General features: G+C 35.4%; 1 protein-coding gene across 5 annotated transcripts in view; it reads right to left on the bottom strand.

Annotated features, from left to right (window-relative positions):
• GALNT13 (polypeptide N-acetylgalactosaminyltransferase 13) overlaps positions 1 to 22,394 on the bottom strand; it is a 554,292-nt gene that overhangs the window by 510,653 nt on the left and 21,245 nt on the right. For all 5 annotated transcript variants that reach the window (XM_086718628.1, XM_086718629.1, XM_086718632.1 and 2 more), the window contains exon 2: positions 4,719 to 4,789. The gene's annotated coding sequence lies outside the window, so the exon portion shown is untranslated. The remainder of the gene's footprint in view (positions 1 to 4,718; positions 4,790 to 22,394) is intronic.

Below are 22,394 nucleotides of genomic sequence, written 5' to 3'. Positions count from 1 at the left end.
TTCCAGTGTTATCTGTTTTGAGACCAACACAGGAAACTTATCCTGCTGCCTAATTAATGTCAAGTATGCCACTTCAATTCTAAGCTCTTTTATGCCATTTCCTTGACTTCTCAGTGAACATTTTCCACCTGCACCAAGATCTAGTGCAAATGCAACCTCCATGGTGAAATCTTGAGCGAATGCTGTTCAGAATTAAACCTTTCTTAAATCTCCTCTAATGCTTTATTCTTTTTCACGTATAGGGACTTGTTTTTTTATTATTTCTCAAATTATTTAAATGGCTTTAGCAATTCGATTACTTTAGGCCATTCTCCTGACACCATATCCTAATACCACATCCTTCGTTTATGCCTGTGCCTATGTTATTTCCTTAAATTGAACACAGAATTTTCTTGAGTCATTTTTGTCTTTCCCTCCTACTTGCTGCCCTAGTACTAAACCAGCATGGTGTTTCTCTAATAATATTAGCGGAGCATGCAATTAATATCTATTGAATGAAGTGAAATATTATCACTAACTGTAATCACTAGCTTTGTTTTTCAGAGACCAAACACGAAAATTGAAAGGAGAAGCATTCTGTAAGTCCTTTATTCTCAAAACCAACAGTAGTGTGAGAACACAGAGTGACCTATTCTCTCTTAGGGCAATAATATTTTAAATACCAGTAAGTTCGAAAATATCCCTCAGGTAAAATGTTGCTGGCAGTTTGTTTCAAGAAGTTACGTGTAAAAGGACTGGGGTCAGTGGATGGTTGAAATGGAAAAAGATGAAGATCACCAAAGAGATGGAAAGGGAAAGTACCAGTGTGGTCAGTGTGGTGTCGTAAGAACGCCCCTCAGTGATGACACACTTTACGAGGACAAATAGGGAGGGCGATAATTAAGTCTAGCTAAACTCTTCATTCCATCGCATGAAATGGAGGGAGAACTGCAGGAAAACAGTGTGGTTCGGCATTTCAAATTCTGAGGAGAAGCATAAGATACGGTCCCTGCCTTAGAGACGGAACTTTTTCACTTTTTAAGTTTTCTTTACACAAGCAGCATTTTTTAAAGGCGATCTGTTTCAGATTGCCAAGTGGTCCCATTAGCAATATGTAACAGCGAGAAACTTAGCATGTCTGATTTCATACTGCTATTTCCTTTGCTGCTGTGATATATATAGTTTAGTAATTCTGCTTAGCCCTGTATGTAGGCACGTTGCAGCTAAGATCTGCAGAAACTACTCTTTACCCAAAACCTACTTCACCCAGAAGATAAGGAAGTACAGAAATGATTATTCTATGATTAAGACTTACAGGAATGGCATGACCAGATTCCTGTACACAAAGATGAACTGAGCAAGGACAAAGAAGTTACATGACCTTTCTTGGATTTCTACAGATATTAGTCACCGTTTGACTCCAACTCCTTTCTACCATCCCCTTTTGCTCATGTACAAGCAGCTCAAATTCTATGCTGAGGGAAGATGCTTCTCTGGGATGGTGGTCTGCCATTTCCTCAGTTTGCTGTCTTTCTGAATAAAGTCGCTTTCCTTGCCCGAACCCCTTCCCTCTTGACTTACCGTCTGTCCTGTGGGAGCAGAATAAGCTTGGGCTGGGTTACAAATGAAAGGCAATTATCATTTATTTTAGTTGAAATTCAATAATCAACTACTTATATACTAAAGAATTCTTATGTATGATCTGAGGTTTGGGAGCAGTGTTTTTATGCAAATAAAAGAAAGTTACATCAACCACAAATTTTCAGTCCTTAACACTCAGGTGAAAAGTATAAAGAAACAGGACTTTAGAATTGGATCAGCCTCAAAGCTTCATTGCCATGAATGATAGATTGAAACTTCCTATTGTGCATTTTCCTCAAACAAAACAATGGGGACAATAACATACCTACTTCGTCATATTATTGCTTAGATTAAATGAGATACTGAATGCAAAGTACATGGGATAGAGCAAATACTTAATAAATTTTGTTTTTGTCCACGTGGCTTCAATGTCCATAAATTGTTTCATAGAGCATCAGATGAGATTATGACCTCAAGTTAACTGACCATCATTTCAACTATTTTCTTTACTTTATATCTGTAAGTTTGTCCTGTCTCTTTCAAAATAAGCATTTCAGACTCTGGAAACACTTCACACTGCCTCTTCTTTTCTCCAAAAAGCACACACGTTTCAGCCTAGATATACAAACAACACACAATAGGATATATATGTGTGCTGATTTTATATACTGTATATTTACATGGTGATTACCTAAATGGTTTGTTTCTTCACTAAAAGTTAAAAGATGTCTACATTTATAAAGAAGGCTGGGGGCGCCTGGGTGGCTCTGTTGGTTGAGCATCCGACTTCGGCTCAGGTCACGATCTCGCGGTCCGTGAGTTCAAGCCCCGCATCGGGCTCTGGGCTGATGGCTCAGAGCCTGGAGCCTGTTTCAGATTCTGTGTCTCCCTCTCTCTGACCCTCCCCCATTCATGCTCTGTCTCTCTCTGTCTCAAAAATAAATAAACATAAAAAAAATTAAAAAAAAAAAGACGGCTGAACTTTAGTTTCTTTTGTCACATGTCAATCAACAGTATTCACTGAGTACTTTTGTGGTGTACTTTATGTAACGTTAGGATGCTTATTAACAAATATACTTAAATTGAATTATCAACTTGCTTTGTACCTGGAATTGTGCTATACTTTACATGTGTTAACACACTACAAACGAAATAGTTCCTAATCTTACATCCATTTTATTTTTTTATATTAAATGTAATTTATTGTCAAATTGTTTTCCATACAACACCCAGTGCTCATCCCAACAGCTGCCCTCCTCAATGCCCATCACCCACTTTCCCTGTCATCCCACCCCCATCAACCCTCAGTTTGTTCTCAGTATTTAACAGTCTCTTATGGTTTGCTTCCATCCCTTTCTGTAACTTTTTCCCCCTTCCCCTCCCCCATGGTCTTCTGTTAAGTTTCTCAGAATCCACATGAGTGAAAACATATGGTATCTGTCTTTCTCTGCCTGACTTATTTTACTTAGCATAATACCCTCCAGTTCCATCTAATCTTACATCCATTTTAAAGAAACATTAAGTATTTTTTTTTGAGAGAGGGAAAGAGCAAGCAAGGGAGAGAGGTGTGTGGGGGGGAGAGAGAGAGAGAGAGAGAGCAGAGCCAGACATGGGGTTCGATCCCACAAACCTGGGATCATGACCTGAGCCAAAATTGAGAGTCAGACCCTCAAATGACTATGCCACCCAGGTGCCCCGAGACGTTAAGTAATTTGTTCAGTCATACAGCTAGTAAGTGATAAATCCAGTATTTAAAGCCAGGTGGTCTGAATTCCTAAACATACTCTAGACTACTTTTTTAAAATAGTTATATCGGGAGACAACATAAAAACATCAATGCTACCATTATTGTTTCTACATTTTTTTTGGAAATTCTACTTTAGAACTGTCTTCCTAAACATCTCACTTCATCAAACAAGGAACGCAAGCATGTAAAATCTAGGAGTCTGATTCTGTGGTCCCTCCAAACTCTGAAAATAATAGCAGGCTTTAATTTTATTTGGTTGTTTTTTTTTTTTAATGAATGAGAGAAAACTCTTGAAGAACTTCAGAATACTAATTCTAAACCTGTTTTTTGTTTTTGTTTTTGTTTTTGTTTGTTTGTTTTTATCAAAGATTACCTTAGGTGATTTTTTCAGGACCTACATTTTCATTTATTTCACACCAGTTCAAAGCAGTCCAAGCTTGGGGTGTGTGGGTGGCTCTGTCGTTAAAACCTCCCAACTTCAGCTCAGGTTGTGATCTCCTGGTTCATGGGTTCGAGCCCCATGTCGGGCTCTGTGCTGACAGCTCAGAGCCTGGAGCCTGCTTCAGATTCTCTGTCCCCCTCTCTCCCTGCCCCTCCCCTTCTCTCTCTCTCTCAAAAATAAATAAACATTAAAAAAATTTTTTAAAGCATTCCAAGTTGGACTGGAGATTGGAAAGCATCATTTGACAAGAAAGCAATGACATGATAGACAATACAGAAAAAAATACATTTTCAGAATAATGCTTAAACAAAACAGAAATATAAATAAATTATCAGAACACGTTTAAACTCTTAAATATTCAGCCTCTTAGATAGGTTATTTAACTGTCTACATTAATAGTTGGAGACCATATTTTCTGAAAAGTCTTGGTTCAAAGCCCAGATTCACCACTTTGAAAAGATGTTGAGTAAGGTAGTAAAACTTCTCAGGTCTCAGGTTTATTTATAAAATGAGGATAAAAATAATAATCTTAAAATATTTCAGGGAGAATTATAGGCAACACACATAAGTTACCTGATTCACAGTAAATCTTAATACTGGGCCAATCTTAATACTTAATTTAATACTCTTTTTTAAAATTTCCGTATCAGCACTGGTTAATAACACCTGCTTTCTACACTCTACTCAACTTATGATCAAGAGAAAAACATCTCATTTAAATATAAGTGAGAAATATCATGTGCAAGTTATATAAGTAGAACAATAGTAAAATTTGTCATCAGAAATCTTGAATTTATACAACTTAATTCAGACTAGCAAACAGCTCATCAAATTTTTTCTTTTATATACATTTTGCCTCAATATTCACAAATATCAAGAACCATAAATAGAAATGTGTTCTTTTATGACTGCCAAATTCATTCAGCATGACTGCAATTGAGTGGAAAAATAAAAATACATATTACTTACTGTATGTGGCGTTTGGCAATTTCAAAATGATTTGCAAACATTCATCTTCAAAATACTCCTATAAAATGTATCTGTGAAGAAAAAAAAATCCAAATGAGTAAGCGATTTGCCAAGGTCACAGAAAAACTAATCCAGACCAACAGAAACTTAGACAATACATAAACATACTGAGATAAGGTTTTGCAAAATATAGTTTATACACCTAGGAAAGTATAATGGGCTGATGAACAGAAATATTCCCAACTGTATGCAAATATCCCGTATTTAAGTCAAAGATAATACTCTTAAGAGGTAAGAAGAGTCTGCACATTGACTTCAAGAATATATGTGACAAACACAGCTTCCCCAGAACATGGCAGAACAACATAAAAGCAATTCAAAAGCATGATATAACTATAAGTAAATTTAAGTTGGAGACTTGAGGTGCTTATTAAAATAATTCAAGCTTTTTAAAATGTACTTTTGTCTGATATATGAAGATCACTGAGTTAGAAAAGAATTTTGCTTGATTTATCCAGAGAATTGCACCAATTCACTTTGTAATTGCATTTCGATTCTAATTGAAAACCACGCACTGAGAAAAACGCATGCATGCCTTTTGCACACCTTACAAAAATACACAAACATCCATTTCTTTCTTCTCAGAAGGTCACTACTAAGGGGAAAGTTCATCAGATTCTAGTAATTAAGTTGTTTTAGAGAAGAGGTATTGGGAAAAGCGCATTAATTTCAAACCTCAAAATATTTTCAGCTTCAATGGATTTTATTCTACTGGGTATAGTGTGTTATAAAAGAAATACCTAAAAGGAAACAAAACCAAACACAACCTGATGACATATGTAACCCTTTAAAGTACAATGTGTTATTTCAGGCAGATCAAACACACTATGGAGGGTAGAAATAAAAATCCTCTTAAGTAGCAAGCATGTTAGTGGCATTCTCAGTGACCAGCAGAATCTCCGCCCACAGAGATTTGGTTTACAGTACTGAACAGAAATATGAGCTTACTAATGAGGGACGTGTACTTTTTGAGTTCACCAAAACCAAGTGTAATCAAATCAACAGTTTGACAAGCAGAAGAGGCATTCAGAGTTCAAAGTCTCATTTTTCTTCCTCTAGTGAATGGAAGACAAGATGACATGGACCTCTACCTGGCCCAAGAAGGGATGAGTTTACTAATACTCAACACAAAGCTTTTCAAACAAGAGGAGACTAGACAGAGTTAGCAATTTACAGTTAAATGCCAAAAGTGAATGAAGACACTTTTAAGAAGCTATGCATGTTTATAATTTCATTTTTGTAAGTGTAAAACTTAGAGCTTAATAGAAGATACAAATTCAGGTTCACATATAATTTCAAAACAATTATAAAGTTCTAGCAATTTGCCAGACCTTATATTTCTTCAGATTTTAGCATATTCACCCTCCTAGGCAAGAGAACTGAAGTTAGCACTAATCACGCCATTTGCCTAATTTGACACAGCTAAGAGGTGATCCTAGGCTCAGCAAAAGCTTTTCTAACACAGACTCTTCTCACTACAGCACCTGCTAGTCCCTACAACGTATCCAGAATAGAGGGTGCAAACTGGAACATAATAACCAGATCTGGCTTGCTTCCTGACATGTTTTGTGTATCCCATGCCATGGTTTTAAAACCGTTTATTTATTTATTTATTTATTTATTCATTCATTTATTTATTTATTTAAAGTAGGAGATTTCTCATAAGAACCCACATTTCTACCCTCTTTGAAAGAGCAAAGATTTTCTAAGGCTGGGCTCACAGCCTCCAAGAACAGAGAAATGGCTGCCCCTCTTGGATGTGCACACTTTCTACACTCGCCTCTTTCCTACTTTCGCAAGCTGCCTTCTACCCTGCCATGTGCTAGCACTGAAGTATTTTGTTCCTGATCCCTATGTACCAACTACAGTAAGACCTGTTTGCTGTGAAACTGGAGAGGAGGAACTTTCCTTATTTATCGTCAAAAAGCTTATTTCATTACAAGAGGCAATTGGTTATAATGACATTTCATTGGATTCTTATAATCAGGTATTATTGATTATCCTGTTTTATTTTATTTTTTCATTATCTTGTTTTAATCTATACACATGTTTTCAAGTTTCATGGACTTGAATTTCCATTTGTTCAAATATATGTTTGATAATTTTTAAAGCTGAGGGAGAAATTTATAAACCCAACTGATTGGGACAAATCAAGGAACGAAATAATCTAAAATAAGGATTACATTTACCATGAACATATCTTCCAGAAAATTACTTCGTAGACTGGCAGGTGTACTATTTGATAAAACAATTGTAATAATAAAGAAAACTTCAGTTTAACTAAATAAACTAGATTAAGAGAACACAGACCACTGAAGGTGAAAATCTGCAAACCATAAATTCTGGTTACATCATGACATATTGCAAATAACTTGAAATGTCAATATGTTTTGTATAATGTTTTAAAAAACACAGACCTGAAATTCTGGGTAGTTGTGGTAATACCAGCCACCTAAATCTGAAACTATTAACACATTCTGCAAGAATATACAGCTAGGGTGCCTGGGTGCTCAGTTGGTTAGGTGTCCAACTCCTAATCTTGGCTCAGGTTATGGCCTCACATATCATGGGATCAAGCCCTGTGTGGGGTTCTGGACTGACAGCACCCAGTCTGCTTGGGATTTTGTCTCCCTGTCTCTCTTCCCCTCCCCTGTTCATGTGTTTTCCCTCTGTCTCCCCCCTCAAAATAAATAAATAAACATTTAATACACACACACACACACACACACACACACACACATACATATAGCCAATAAAAACAAATAAAAACACACAAATCCTAGGCCTTCAGTATAACTGGAAGTTGGACAATAATAAAAAATGTCAAATTATCTGCAAATAGAAAATTAAACACCAATCTATAACAGAGTTACCTTTCAAACTCAAACTATATGTATTACAGAGATCTAAGAAGTCCAGAAAAATAGTGAGGAAAAGAGGAAAGCAAAGGTCCTAAAAGTGACACAAAACTCACTTTCAGAATGTCTACTAAAACTATAAAAATGTGAAAAACCTATCCAGACATTTTAGAACATGTACACAGAGAAGAAAGAGACAAAAGTATATAAATTTCAGGGTGACAACAATTTTTTTCTGAGGGACAAGTAAGGCATTTAAAAATGATGGGATATGTCAAAAAGACATAGGCCCCAGCTTCAAGAAGTTCTTAATAGTCATATCTGGGACAAGCGGAATATTGAAATACATAATTATCATAGAGAAAAATATTCATTATAGAAAATACAAATAACAGAAGTGAATAAAGTATATAGGGAAGAAGAAAAACCTGTTCCTTTGCCTGGAATGCCACCTAACAAAATGTAGATGTATTGATGAGTTAGAAAATCACCATTAAGCAAACATGATAGGTAACTGTCAACAAAACACCTGTGGATCAGCAAAACACTCATGGGTAAAAGTATGAGGTTGAGCAAGATATTTCCATAGTCTTAAAGCATCTTCTCACAAACTACTTATTAATTATAATGGGGAAAATAATAACTTCCACAGACACCTGGGTAGCTCAGTCGGTTCAGTGTCCAACTCTTAATTTTGGCTCAGGTCATAATCTCAGTTTGTGGGTTTGAGCACCTGGTCGGGCTCCAGGCTGACAGCATGGGGCCTGCTTGTGATTCTCTCTCTACACCCACCCCCTGCCCCTTCCCTGCTCACTCACTCACTCACTCACTCACTCTCTCTCAAAGTAAGTAAATAAGCTTAAAAAAGGAAAATAAATAAAATAATAACGTTCAATGCAGAAACTTGGCAGAGACCACTGTAACAAAGACAACATCAATAACGGAGCAAATAAACATGATGTGCCTCCAGGTCTGATGCACTTAAAAAGGACACAACATCACTTCTGTGGTACACACATTTGCCAAAAATGCATAACCCGAGTCGATCATTAGGGAACATCAGGCAAGCTCGAAATGAGGAAAGTCTGAAGATATCTTCAAATTCAAAGTCATGAAAGACTGAGAAAATGTTCCAGATTAAAGGATTAAAAGGCATGACAACCAAATGCACATATTATCCTAGATATACTGTTATATAACAGTATTTTGTTGATAATAAATTTCTTAATTCCCATAATTTTACTGTGGTTATGTAAGACAATGTCCTTATTCATAGGAAATACACACTAAAATACTTCAAATAAAGAATCATGATGTCTGCAACTTATTCTCAAAAGATTCAGGGAAAAAATATGTGTGTTAAGTATGTTACATGTGTATGTAATATGTTACATCATTTATGTTACATATATGTAACATACAATTATGTAATTATGCTATACACACACACATATTGAAAGAGAGCAAGCAGAAATAATAAAGAAAAAGGAGCAAAATGTAAACAACTAACGAATCTGGACAAATAGTATTTAGGGTCTTAGGTATAATAATTGCAAATTTTCTGTATGTTTGAAAGTATACCAAAATTTTAAATTAGAGAAAAAAGGTAGAAGTAAATAAATGTTTTACATTCATTAGGATATTTTGAGATTACAAAAAAATGGTCAAACAGATAAATTAATGACATGTTTTCAGATCAAAAAAAATTAAGAAGTTAAAAATAAACAGAATCATTGGCCAGGTTTTGGACAGCTAATATGACAAAAATCCATTTTATCTATCTCTCTATATACATCCTCCTGCATTTTACATATTTTATGTTGATATATAATTTATATATTAAATATTCCTATATTTAAAATAAAATATTGTTTATTTATAATTTATATATTTGTATTTGCATATTAAATACATAAAATAGAGCAGAATGAAGATAATTTTGGAGTCTAGCTTTGGGTTTTACATAAATAGTACAGAAAATATTATATCCAGCAAAAGTAAAGTTAAATAATGAAATTTTATTAACAAAAAAGATCATCAACAACTAAAGGGAAAAAATAAAGAAAAGGATTATCAGATAGTATTTAAAGGGTATCAGTATAAGTGGTTATTCCTTATATAGTTGTTTTGGTAAATAAAAAATTACCAAGTTCTTTTTTATAAATTCAGGAAAAAATTAAAAATAAAATCAACCTTAATTCCTTAAACAATATATTTTATGTATAACTATTTTCAGACCATTCTTTAAAGAATTATATATACATATTATTTTAATTAATTTCTCTTTTTACTTGTGAATTTTTCTGCAGCAATATCATGCTTTTTATCATTAAAATGCAGAACAATTTTCCTGACTGATATCCCATGCATGCCATTATTTATTTTGTACTTTTTCACATCTGTTACCAAAAATATTAAAAATAAAAACACTGCTGTATACTGTTGTATATATCTTCTGCCAGAGCATTATTGTTTTCTTTAGCTAAAATACATAGAAAGGGAATTGTTAAATCAAACAGCATGAGGCTGTTGAGACTTGATAATATTTTACTCTATTAATATGTTAACATAGTAAGTTAAATAATATAGCATTCATTAATATATCAATTATGTTAATAATACTTGACATATTTTATCAATACATATGTGCACAATATTCATATTTGAACCACACAGTCAGGTTATAATTTATAATCCCTGTGGCCAGGGGTGGTCCTGACATAGTATTTGTTGTCTGTTTATAACTCAACTTGGCCCTAGTTCTTCATATTTCATGTCTTGAATTGATTCCATGCATTCTTGGTATTATACACATTGAGTAGAACTTTCAAAGAAGTTACTGCAAAATTTGACTTGAAATCAAAAAACTGTTTCTATGAGAAAAAAAAAAAAACAGAACATTTTAATTAAATAATTATTTATTTTTGGAGGATTTAACACAATTCCTTCTCTTACAAAGCAACAATCAAGTACTTCATAGGACTTAAAGAAGGAATATAAGTACAAATAGACAAACATGCATTACAGTCTTGTAACTGGATTGTCACATGGCAAGGTGGTAAGGGGAAGGCAGGACCCACTGCAGGGTCCCCTGAATAATCCAAGCAGTTCTTCCGTGTCTCATTTCTAATTACGGAATGGTGTCAGAATGTCTGCGTACTGTCATTTTATTTACATGACCTATTACCATTTACATTTACTACACTAAATAGTACCTTTTTTTTTTTCTTTTTTTTTTTTTTAATTTTTTTTTTCAACGTTTATTTATTTTTGCGACAGAGAGAGACAGAGCATGAACGGGGGAGGGGCAGAGAGACAGGGAGACACAGAATCGGAAACAGGCTCCAGGCTCTGAGCCATCAGCCCAGAGCCTGACGCGGGGCTCGAACTCACGGACCGCGAGATCGTGACCTGGCTGAAGTCGGACGCTTAACCGACTGCGCCACCCAGGCGCCCCCCTTTTTTTTTTTTTCAAGTGTCATTTTAATTGATGGCTTGCACCAATCTTCAACTTACTGCAGCCACTCTTCTTTCTTCCTGTGTTCACTTTGGATTCTTGCAGCTCCCCTACAGATTTAGCAACTTTCTGGTCTGTAGATTCCATACTTTATATTCTTTTAACTTTAATTCTGGAGATTAATACCAATTTCATTCAATATAAGCACCCATCAACCTTCTAAAGTCTTCGCTGGTCTGCCCTGGCAGGTCACAGAGCCACTGACAATCACAAGTTACGCCTCCCTTCACATGCCATGTGAGACAAAAGCTAAACTTTACCAAAGTGAAGAGTGACGAACTCTTGTTTCCTCTCATATTTAAACCTTGTCATTGTGTCAAAGAATAAAATTAGATTAAATCAGAGTGATTTACTTCTCTCAAAATCATGTTGGTTGTTATTCCCATTTGTTCTGCCCTTTTGAGATGTGTGAGCATCAACTGTCTTTTTTATTTATTCCTCTATTTTCCTAGATATCAAAGCATGGTGATTAATCTATAACTTCTAAAGTCATCACTAGTATATTCTCATTCTCTCCCTCTCTCTCCCTCCCTGTCTCCTTCTCTCTCTCCCTCTCCTGATCATTCCCCACTCCCTACACTTTCATGTGGACTTCAAGAACCCTAAGCTAACTCCCTTGCACAATTTCTATTGCAAATACAACTTAATAATCATCCCATGATAATTTCAATCATGAAAAGCATGACAAATCAGAAGCTCCTGAATATTGTACATTATTTCCATGTAATTCTCCTGAAGACCATTAAACAACTGATATGAGTACATAATTCCATATCCAGTCTATACTCCATAGTTGAATGCATAGGTAATGCTTTGACCAACTTCCTGGGAACCTTCGCCCCTTGATTTCTGACAGTGTGTCTACACTGTATAGTCTGTATGCTGTGAAAAATGTTTATCTATCCCTCTTCTCTATTTGCCCAGTTTGGGAGAAGTCAAGACCTTTTCCTAAACCAAGTCAATTCTTGTTTTCCTGTCATTTTTTTCTCGTTGAATGTTCAAGGAACTGGCAAAGTGCCTGTTACCTGTCTCTCCATTCAAAGAGCTTTGAATACCTTCCCCTTCATCACCTGCTGCTGTCTACATGGAGATGAGAAAATTTAGATCCTTTATCCTGTAAATTGAAAGCTAAAACAGTTTTGCTTAACTCACTCCACCCCACTCTCAGCAAACACACAGTAAAGCATGGCATATTTTATACCCTTCGCTTTAGCATTTTCTAGTTTCTGCAGAAATTTTACCTTTTCCTTTACATATCCCTATCTTTTGACCCATTCCACTTGCATGAAGTTATTCTAAACCAATTAGAGGTACAGGCAAAGATCGATGTTCAGAGAATGTCATCAGTGCAATTTATAATATTTACTATTGTAAAGATTTAAAAGCAATCAGAGTGTCTAACAATTAGACGTCAACTACATAAGTTGTGGTTTGTGCAGATAATAGAATTCTATGTAGTCACAAAACTCATGTCTCAAATAGTATTTATTTATATGCAGAAATCTAAACTATATTTAAAACAGTTTACTTTCTAAAATAATATGAATAAAGGGGCAACTGCATAAATAATTATAAATATATATTTACATATATGTATATAAAATTCAGAAAGATTGACCGACTATATAGCAAAATGTTAATCGTTATCTCTGAATGATGTTAAAATATAAGCAGTATTAATCTTTCATTCTTTTCTTAATGTTGCAAATCTTCTGCAAAAATATACATCATGTTATAATCCAAAAAGAAAGAATACTAGTTTACAAAAACTCAGAGGGAACAAAAGCAACAAAGTACATATATAAGAACCAAACGCACGGCTATAAATCAGACAAAACCTTCGCATTGAAAGACCTGGAGACCAGCATAGACAAAAGTAGGGCATAATAAGATGCAACCATCAAAAAGTTAGTAAAACATATTTTAAAATGTGATGCGGCTGGACTTGTCAGGTGCCTCCCCAATATCTATTCTATCCTTCCTTGGTTATTACGTTCACTTCTATGCCCTTTGGCTTTTGTCTAAAATGTAGATAAAATTGTTAGAACTCTGGGCAGCTGTTTTGAGTACATAAATCTTCGGCTGGCTACAAGGATCCTAGCCCCCTGGTGACATGACAGAGCCATCTTATCACGCTTGGGTTACCAATATTAAGATTTCATATGTCGTGAGGAAAAAATAAATCACTAATTTCTTTAGGCTACATGGGAGATACACTGGCTACACTTTCTAAGTGATGCTTATCATCTAAGGGTTTTCAGATACGAATAAAGAAAATGTTTCTCTGTGATGGATGTAATGATTATTTGACCAGCATATGGATTACCAAATATTAAGATTCATATGCCAAATAATACTTAAAATGAAGAAGAATTTAAAGGAGTGCAGAGAAGAGAAATGGAAAGAATTAACATTTAGGAAATTAGGATACCTTAATAATGACTCAAATGAGAAATTTATATTTCATAAAAAGAAATATCGAATAGTTTATATTTAAGTGTGTAAAGGATTTTTAAAATTAAATTCCAAACAGTGAAATAGCATTAATAGTAGCAGCAGAGATTACATTACATATTAAAAATGAATTTCCAGAAACTAAAAATTGTTTAGATACTAGTTATTTAAAAAAAAAAAAAAAAAAAAAAAAAGGGGCGCCTGGGTGGCGCAGTCGGTTAAGCGTCCGACTTCAGCCAGGTCACCATCTCGCGGTCCGTGAGTTCGAGCCCCGCGTCAGGCTCTGGGCTGATGGCTCGGAGCCTGGAGCCTGTTTCCGATTCTGTGTCTCCCTCTCTCTCTGCCCCTCCCCCGTTCATGCTCTGTCTCTCTCTGTCCCAAAAATAAATAAACGTTGAAAAAAAAAATTAAAAAAAATAAAAATAAAAAAAAATAAAAAAAACAGACTCTTTTAAACATCTTTAAATCTACATTTAGAACTGCGGCCTTTCAAATCATGAGATCCAATCAGAAACATGGTATGAATATATGATGAACTTTAGGTAGTGATTGTTAGTTTTATTCTGTATGTTTTATGGTCAATATTTGTGTTTTTCTTCATGCTTTATGTCATTGCTTAAGTGTGTAACATTTGTATTAACTTCTTTTGAGAATTAGTTAAAATTTGTAGAGAATGCATCCTTACCTCAACCACACCATCCAAATACATGGTGTGGCAGGTTGTATCTTCCAAAGATGGTCACAACATCTCCTATCCACCATGCTCTTCTATGTGACCCTGACATCCCACCCCTCAAGAGATGAAGGTATAACTTTACCTCCTGGAATCTGAGCAGACTCCATGACTCATTAGACCAAGAAGATATGGTAGAAGAAATACTGTATCATTACTATGTGTGGCCTTTCACTGGCCTAGAATCTTCTGTTTTCTGCCCCTTGGAGCCTTCAACTGCCATGTAAAAAGTGAAGGCTACTCTGCCATGTTGAGGAGCAATCATGCATCAGACATGTGACCAAAGAAACCATATTGGACATCCAGGTCATCTGGCCTTAGAGGACTTCACTCCCAGCCACCACCTGACGGCAACTACATGAGAGAGCCCAGGTGGGGAGCTCCCAGCTGAGCCCAGTCAGTCCACAGAACTATGAGACATTATGAATAAACTGTTGCTTTAAGCCAATAAATTTCAGGACAATCTCTTGCATAGCAATAAGATAACCAAGAAAAAAAAATGTGATCATTCTAGAGTCTAAAATCTGGAAGTATGAGGCAATAACCTAACATCTTTTATTTATTTACCTGAAATTATATATATAAACATATACTGACCAGAAGGTGAATTGTTTTTATGATAATCTCTCTATTTTTCTGTCTCTGTCTCTACCTTTATCTATGCAAGTTATCTTACTTCCAATTAAAATTATTTCCAATGGTTTTCTGGCTACACACACACACACACAGTGTCTTGGGGCAGCCATTCAGCTTATAAAAAAGAATATATAGCAGAAACCTGAATGCCGTTCCCATATGAGGAACTGACAATACAGAAAGCAGTTTAAATTTGTTTTCTGTTCTCCCCCAAAGCATAACTGAAACCAATAAGACCAAGGAGAAAATTTTAAAGGAATCATATTGAAGCTCAGCACAAGGAAAGGTTCTCTTCCTGTGAGAAATGCCAAAACAGAATGGGCTGTCCCAAGAAAGGGCCTAAGGAAGAGTTCGAGAAAAAGTTAAAAATCCATACTTCAGAAATGTGGAAAGAGACCTCAAGTACTGGCTAGTTGCTGAAATTAAATGGTTTTTAAGCACCCTTCTGAATCCATGATTTTGATAAATTTGTGCTGATTACTTTGGAATACACTGCACTAGTATTTTTATATCCCCATCATATTTCAGAAAAAGATACCAGGAATGTCGCAAAGATTCATTCAAATAGAGCATCATTAAATTCATAACCCTTTATCCACTGAATCAATATTTAACAATTTCTCAAGACATTTATTGAATGACTAGCTATGTTACGGACTTTGGTAAGCCTCGGGGGAACAATAAGAAATACAATGCCTCTGTTGTGAGGAAGCACATAATTTAAAATGGGAGCAAGATGAGGACACAATTAACTATGATAACATGGTGTAAGTTAGCAACAGCAATAGGCAAAAAGTGTTATGGGAACAGAAAAAAAAAAGAACAGAATAACTCTGGCTTGAAGACTTGAAAAAATTCCTTAAAAAAGAAGTATCATTTGATCCTTGGTGTGAGGGGACAGGCAATTCAAAGCTGACAAGCAGTGTGAGCAAAGAAGCTGCCATGGACATCGATGACATATCCAGGTAACACAGAAAGAATCCAGAGAGTCCTGAAAATAGGTTAGGAGGGTTTAAAAGATGAACTGTGAAGCTACAAAGGTCATTTGGGATAGAATTCTATGAATGATCTGGAACGATACACTAAGGGATTTGACATTTACTCTGCAGAGCTTTTGAAGGTTTTACACCCAGGAATGACATGTTCAAAATTGCAGAGAGATCCCTCCATTGACAACGTGGAGAATGCAATGGACTGGACGGTGTGGGGGAGCTTTCTTTAGAGAAGCACATTAGTCTTGGGTTTAGATTAGGTACAAATTTGACTGAGGGCAGGTAGGGTGACAGGATCACCCCTCAAGATCCTTCTCAACCTGAAACTCTAATTTCTGTCCCTTGCAAAAGAAAAGTGATCCAGACAAATTCTTATACATGACAGAAGTGGCAGAACTCTCAGGCCACAATGGCGAAAATCATAACAACACTGCCATTTCAAACACCGGATGTATTTTACAAGAAGTATATAGGGGCGCCTGGGTGGCTCAGTTGGTTAAGCGTCCACTTTGGCTCAGGTCACAATCTTGCGGTTTATGAGTTTGAGTCCCACGCTAGGCTCTGTGCTCACAGCTCAGAGCCTGAAGCCCATTTCAGATTCTGTCTCTCTCTCTCTGCCCCTCCCCACTCGTGCGCACGGTCACTCGCTCTCTCAAAAATAAACATTTAAAAAAAGTATATAAAGTGCACAATCTTGACTGGCTGACAGTGGAATTTGAGAGAAAAAAAATCACAAGGAAGATATTAACATAGCACAGTGAGAACGCACTTTCAACTATCTTACTGGAAAAAACATAAAAATTTGAGTGACCTAAATCCTTTTCGGTCTGCGTCATTTTCCAAAGTAGCATCTACTGCTTTGGAAGGCCCAGGGGACATATCCTTACATGTGCAATCTAATTAAATGCATGTAGAAAGGACTTAATTGTGTAGGACATTTTGCTAGGTGCAGCACAAAAAGAACTGTGTTGGACTGCCTTCTTGGATTTCATAATCTATCAAAGACTGACAGATGTAGATATACATCTATAATTTATGAAGATGGAAGAAAGGTTTCATTTAACTATAGGAACAGGCAAAAATACATGTACTTACATTGAATGCTTCATGAGCATTCATATGCAGGACAATCCTTGATTAGTCATTTCAAAGAAAAGCACAGCTAAGGGTCAGAGAATAAATATCAGTGACCAGATCTCACTCCAGAGACTTGTTATAAGAAAAAAGGAAATCTCAGCTCTATCTGGCTTTAACAGTGCTAAAAGCCAAGGTCAGTGAGGCAGTCCGAGGCACAACATGCCATAGGACTGCAGGTGCTTAAAGGAAGGAGAAATGGGCCAACCATGACACGGCATCAGTTCTCAGGTACTAGCTCCTTTCCTTTCCTGCTTTCCTTTTCATTGGTGTTGGGCAATTCAACGTGCACATTCAGCCTTGCACAGGGAGATCTATATATAGGTAACAGCAAAAGGTAAGAATTCATAAAACACCTAATAAAGTATGAACCTAGACTGAGAAAGTTAACACATGAAAAAGTTAGAAATTGGGGTGCAGTGTGAATTTTTTTTCCTTTAGACTAATATATAGTGTGTGACATCAGAATCCTTAAGTCCTCTGAATGAGTTGCTTGATGGCAATCAGCCAAGTATATCATCAGATCGCAATTCTTGATATAAAGAACCTCACTGTCCTTCAAGCCCCTGTTCAGTGGTAAATGAACAAATGAGGTGAATGTTTTCCTACAAAATACAGTCATGAATAACATGGTATGAAGACAAGTGGTGAAAAACACAGAGAAGAAAAAGTAAAATTTCTACAAAATACCAATACACAGTAATGTACTCATAAATTGTAAGTTTATAATGTTGATACATAAAGATGATAATTATATTTGTTTATGGCACGAGGCTCTTTCTTGTTAGAACACATGGCCTTATGAAAACATGCAGCTCTATTCTGCAGATGTTCATCTCTGAATAAGAAAATAATCCTCAGAAGCCAGAATGAGAAAATGATCTTTTTAATAGTATGAGACTTCAGGAAGGCAGAAACTTGACAGGAAGCAGTAAGAGCAGATGCAGAGAAAAAGGGATTTTGCCTAGGGGACCCCCAGGGTTTTAGAATTGCAAAAGCACTCAGTAATTGCATGCAGTGAACATGAACCCATTGCTGAAAACTCATTTGTAAGTATGTGCCCCTTAATGAAATTTTGGAAGCACCTGACCTTGCACCATTTATGTGGTGCCTTAAAATAAATGGATCCAAAAACCACTGGCTAGATTTATTAATTATGTACACTGACTGCTTAAGAAGGAGTCATTTCATGCACCAATCAAGGGTACTGCCGTATTAAAATGCAGCAACAGTTTATTGGCCCACAATTGTATATATCGAGTTCTTGTGAGAAATAGCCCTTTGGCTAATTAAAAGTGTATGAGATTTAGACAGTAATAAAACACAGATGATTATAATACATATTGATTAAATTCACAAAGTAAATTTTATCATGGCAAGTGCTAAGTACATATGTAATATGTACATATAATAAATAGAATAAATATATGAATTAAAAAATAGATGGAACGAAAACATCAGTTAAAAATGACTAAATGTGGTAGTTTTAGGTGTGGTGTATTATTATGGAGAGAAGTGACATATATGCATGTATGTGTGTGTTTGTGTACATGTATATACCATAAGGTATATAAGGTTTTATATATAACCTTATATGCAAGGTTTTAAGGTTGGCGAAAAACTCAAAACTGAATTATCAAACAGTAAGATCAGTAACTTATATTTAGCTTGAGTGGTACCCAAGCACAAGATGGCAGAGGTCACACTTCAAAACATCCAGGGAACCCATAGAAACGAACACTCAATTTTCAGTAGAAGCCCTTTGGGAAACACACACACACACACACACACACACACACACACACACACACACACACGGCAGCCATTAGCCCTGTCCTATGACAGGAAACAGGAAGTACAGGATATATCTTTGATTTAGAGTTAATTAAAACTGCATTGTAAAATCAGTCTTTGCTCTCCTTCCTATACCTTGGTTTTATATTTATAATGATGGGGAATTTTTTTTGTGAGTAACTAACTTCCAAAACACTTGTTAAATAAAATGAAAACTGATCATAAAGCAAGCTTACAAGGTTAATTATCAGTGGACTATCACACTATAAAGTAATTACAGGTGGTATAGTATCTTGGCCGATATACACAACAGTACAAGAAAACCAATAGTCTGTGACTTAATGTAAACTTTATTGAAAACTGTTAACCTCGTACATGGTTCCCACACATCACAGGAGCTATAACGTGATTTTAAATATTTCTCACTTAGAAATTCTTTACAGGGTTGTTGAAGCTGATAATAAAGTTTTCTTTTTCATCAATTTCAAAATATTATTCAGGAGGCACAGAAAACATCATGATGGGAGGAAAAAGGAGTACTAAGCAAATACAAACTGAGGACTCAACATTATTTCTAGGCTGCACTAGAAAACTGTCTGAATCCACTCTTATGTGGATCCTGAGAAACTTGACAGGAACCCATGGGGGAGGGGAAGGAAAAAAAAAAAGAGGTTAGAGTGGGAGAGAGCCAAAGCATAAGAGACTGTTGAGAACTGAGAGCAAACTGAGGGTTGATGGGGGGTGGGAGGGAGGAGAGGGTGGGTGATGGGTATTGAGGAGGGCACCTTTTGGGATGAGCACTGGGTGTTGTATGGAAACCAATTTGACAATAAATTTCATATATAAATAAAAAAAAAAAAAAAGAAAACTGTCTGAATCACAATAAGAAAAAAATAAGAAAAATTATTTTAATAATATCATTATTTGTAATGTAAAATGAATTCTTAAACACATAAAACACATACATTGTTTAATAACCTATAAAACCACTTATATAATTAACTCTCAACATAATGTAAGTTAGTCCTTTGTCACTTTTTAAAAATAACTATTCTATTTTACTGAACATGTTTTTGCAGTTAAGGAACTTGTAGGTTACATTAAACAATTAGTTCTGGAACATTTCAACAGTCTGAAAATCATTCCAAAATAAATCAAAAACAGCATGATGCACCATTAGATTCCTATCAGTAGTTTATTAATTTATGTACAATTATCATTTGTTCAAATTACTGTAGAGGAAATGACAAACTATCAGTGTTTAAAACAACACATTTTCTTCATATGATAAGAAAATTGGTATTCAAATACGTCTAAATGGGAAATCAATTACAATTTGCTATTTCAAATTATGTGTTCTTCTAAATTAAAAAAAGAATAGAAAACCTCCAATTACCTTTGATAAAAAAATCATTAAAACAACTAGACATCACATATTGAATATGAAACTCAAAAGCACAAAAAATAATAACATGTCACATCTTTTTCATTCAGGCGCTAAGGCTCGGAAGGCGATACATTTTAAAATTTTTACTATTTTTCAGATTCACACACAAACTAAGCTCTCATCTTTCAATTTCTCTTAGAATCATCCTCCAGAAAACAAAAATAATAACACAGTCAAAGCTGATCAGAAAACTAAAGGGAAAATGGAGGACGACTGCTCAACTTAACTAAGAACACCTAACAAAAATCAGCAGTGACACTGGAATTTTCCAAATAAAGCAAATAGAAGAAGCCTCCCACACTTTTGCTAAGCTAGATGCACTCTCTGCAAAGCAGCCATTCAGTGTTAAGAATTATGAACAATTTGTACAATATTATGATATGATATTCATCATGACGTATTTTTGCCTTCACACATTTACCTTCTCTTCTCTCTTAGATAAAATTTCTAAATATTTTGCTAATACAGTTTAACTGGGTTTCTGTTTTACTTGGCTTCAATCCTATCTTTGACTCCTATTTATTTATTGTCTCTTGGGATCTGATTTTGCAGTTACTCTTTACAATAGCTCTTCCAGGTTTGATCATTTTATTTTGGAAACTGGTTAAGCAGGCCAGATTTACTAGGCACCTGTCATGCTAAATGCCAGTAGAGGACCCTGGAACAGGAGATAGCATTAATAATAGCTAGCATTTGTTGAGCATGTGCTAAATACCAAGAACAATAATTGATACACTACATGCATGCCACCTCAACCCTCATGACAACTTATTAAAATACTTAGGTGGGTGAAAATAAATATCTAGCTCTTACTATTGTGAAAATAAAGTGAGCTAATCCTATGAAAAGTTCTTAACAGAGAACCTCATGTCCAATTAGAGACCTAGGTTGTATTAGTGTTAGCTATTATTTCTATTACTGTAATTTTTAAGATCAGGTAACTAAATTCCATAGAGGCTATGTAACTGTCATTTGCCATTCTGTTAGTAATTGGATGAGTCATAGTTTTTGAACTGTATTTATGCAAGCCCCACAGTCAGACTTGTGCCTTTAACCCAACCAAGTTTCATTGCCTCCTCCAAACTTGAATGTCTATATTTTTTCTACCTTCCAATCAAGAGCTAGTTCATATACTTAAATGTTCTAATGAATTGCCAAGAACATTACCTTTAAAAGGGAATTTAACAGACCCTTGATTCATCAAACTAAGTGATGTAACAGGACAAAGCAGCTCTCACTGCACCTATGTCACTGTTCAAAAACCAGATCACTCAGAAAATGGTAAAAGGAGATTGTAATCACAAGATGTCCACAGAAACCAGATATTCACAGCTTTAAAGAATGTCTCATGGTTAATTTGACTTTTCTCACTTCAGAATCCCCTATCCTTCCATACCATAAAAATACTAGATTTTAATATATCAATTAAAAGTAAGGTTTTTTTTTTTCTTAATTTTCCACAGTACATTTTTGTGTTACCTATGTTCCAAGCTATGGAGGAAAACTAGGAAACTTTCTCTCCGACTCTGTCTGTCTCTCTCACTACTACAAATTTTCTTTGGTTTGCTGAACTGATGTTCATAGTCTGAAGATGCTAAAGCACACACACATATACACATATGCACATGCATACACATATTTCACACACACACACACACACACACACACACACACACAATTCTTCCAACAACTAGCAGGTTAGCAATTTCTTGTGAAATGCATCTGTGTTCTCACATTCATTAGGAATAGCTACCAACTTTATTTACAGCAACTATTTCTGGTTAGCTATGAAACTAAAATGTTAGCCAAATGATAAGATGCAGGGAGAAATTCAAGAGCAGCTGCCAATCTAAGAGGGCAATATTCTCACATCTGTGTAACAGTGAAATGCCCATCCCTCATCTATCAGTTCTGTGAGTCTGCAGACACATTAGGTAATCACAGTAACTGGTATAATTTAATGACACAGAGGGCTATAAAATTTACCATCTATATCTGGAAACCACTACAAAAAGTTGTTTAAAATTATTGCTTAGTGTCATTAAAATATT

Source organism: Puma concolor, chromosome C1 (assembly GCF_028749965.1).
Source record: "Puma concolor isolate L17-30 chromosome C1, mPumCon1.1.hap2, whole genome shotgun sequence".
Classification (NCBI taxonomy): Eukaryota; Metazoa; Chordata; class Mammalia; order Carnivora; family Felidae; genus Puma; species Puma concolor.
This window is presented reverse-complemented; position numbering and strand designations above follow the sequence as displayed.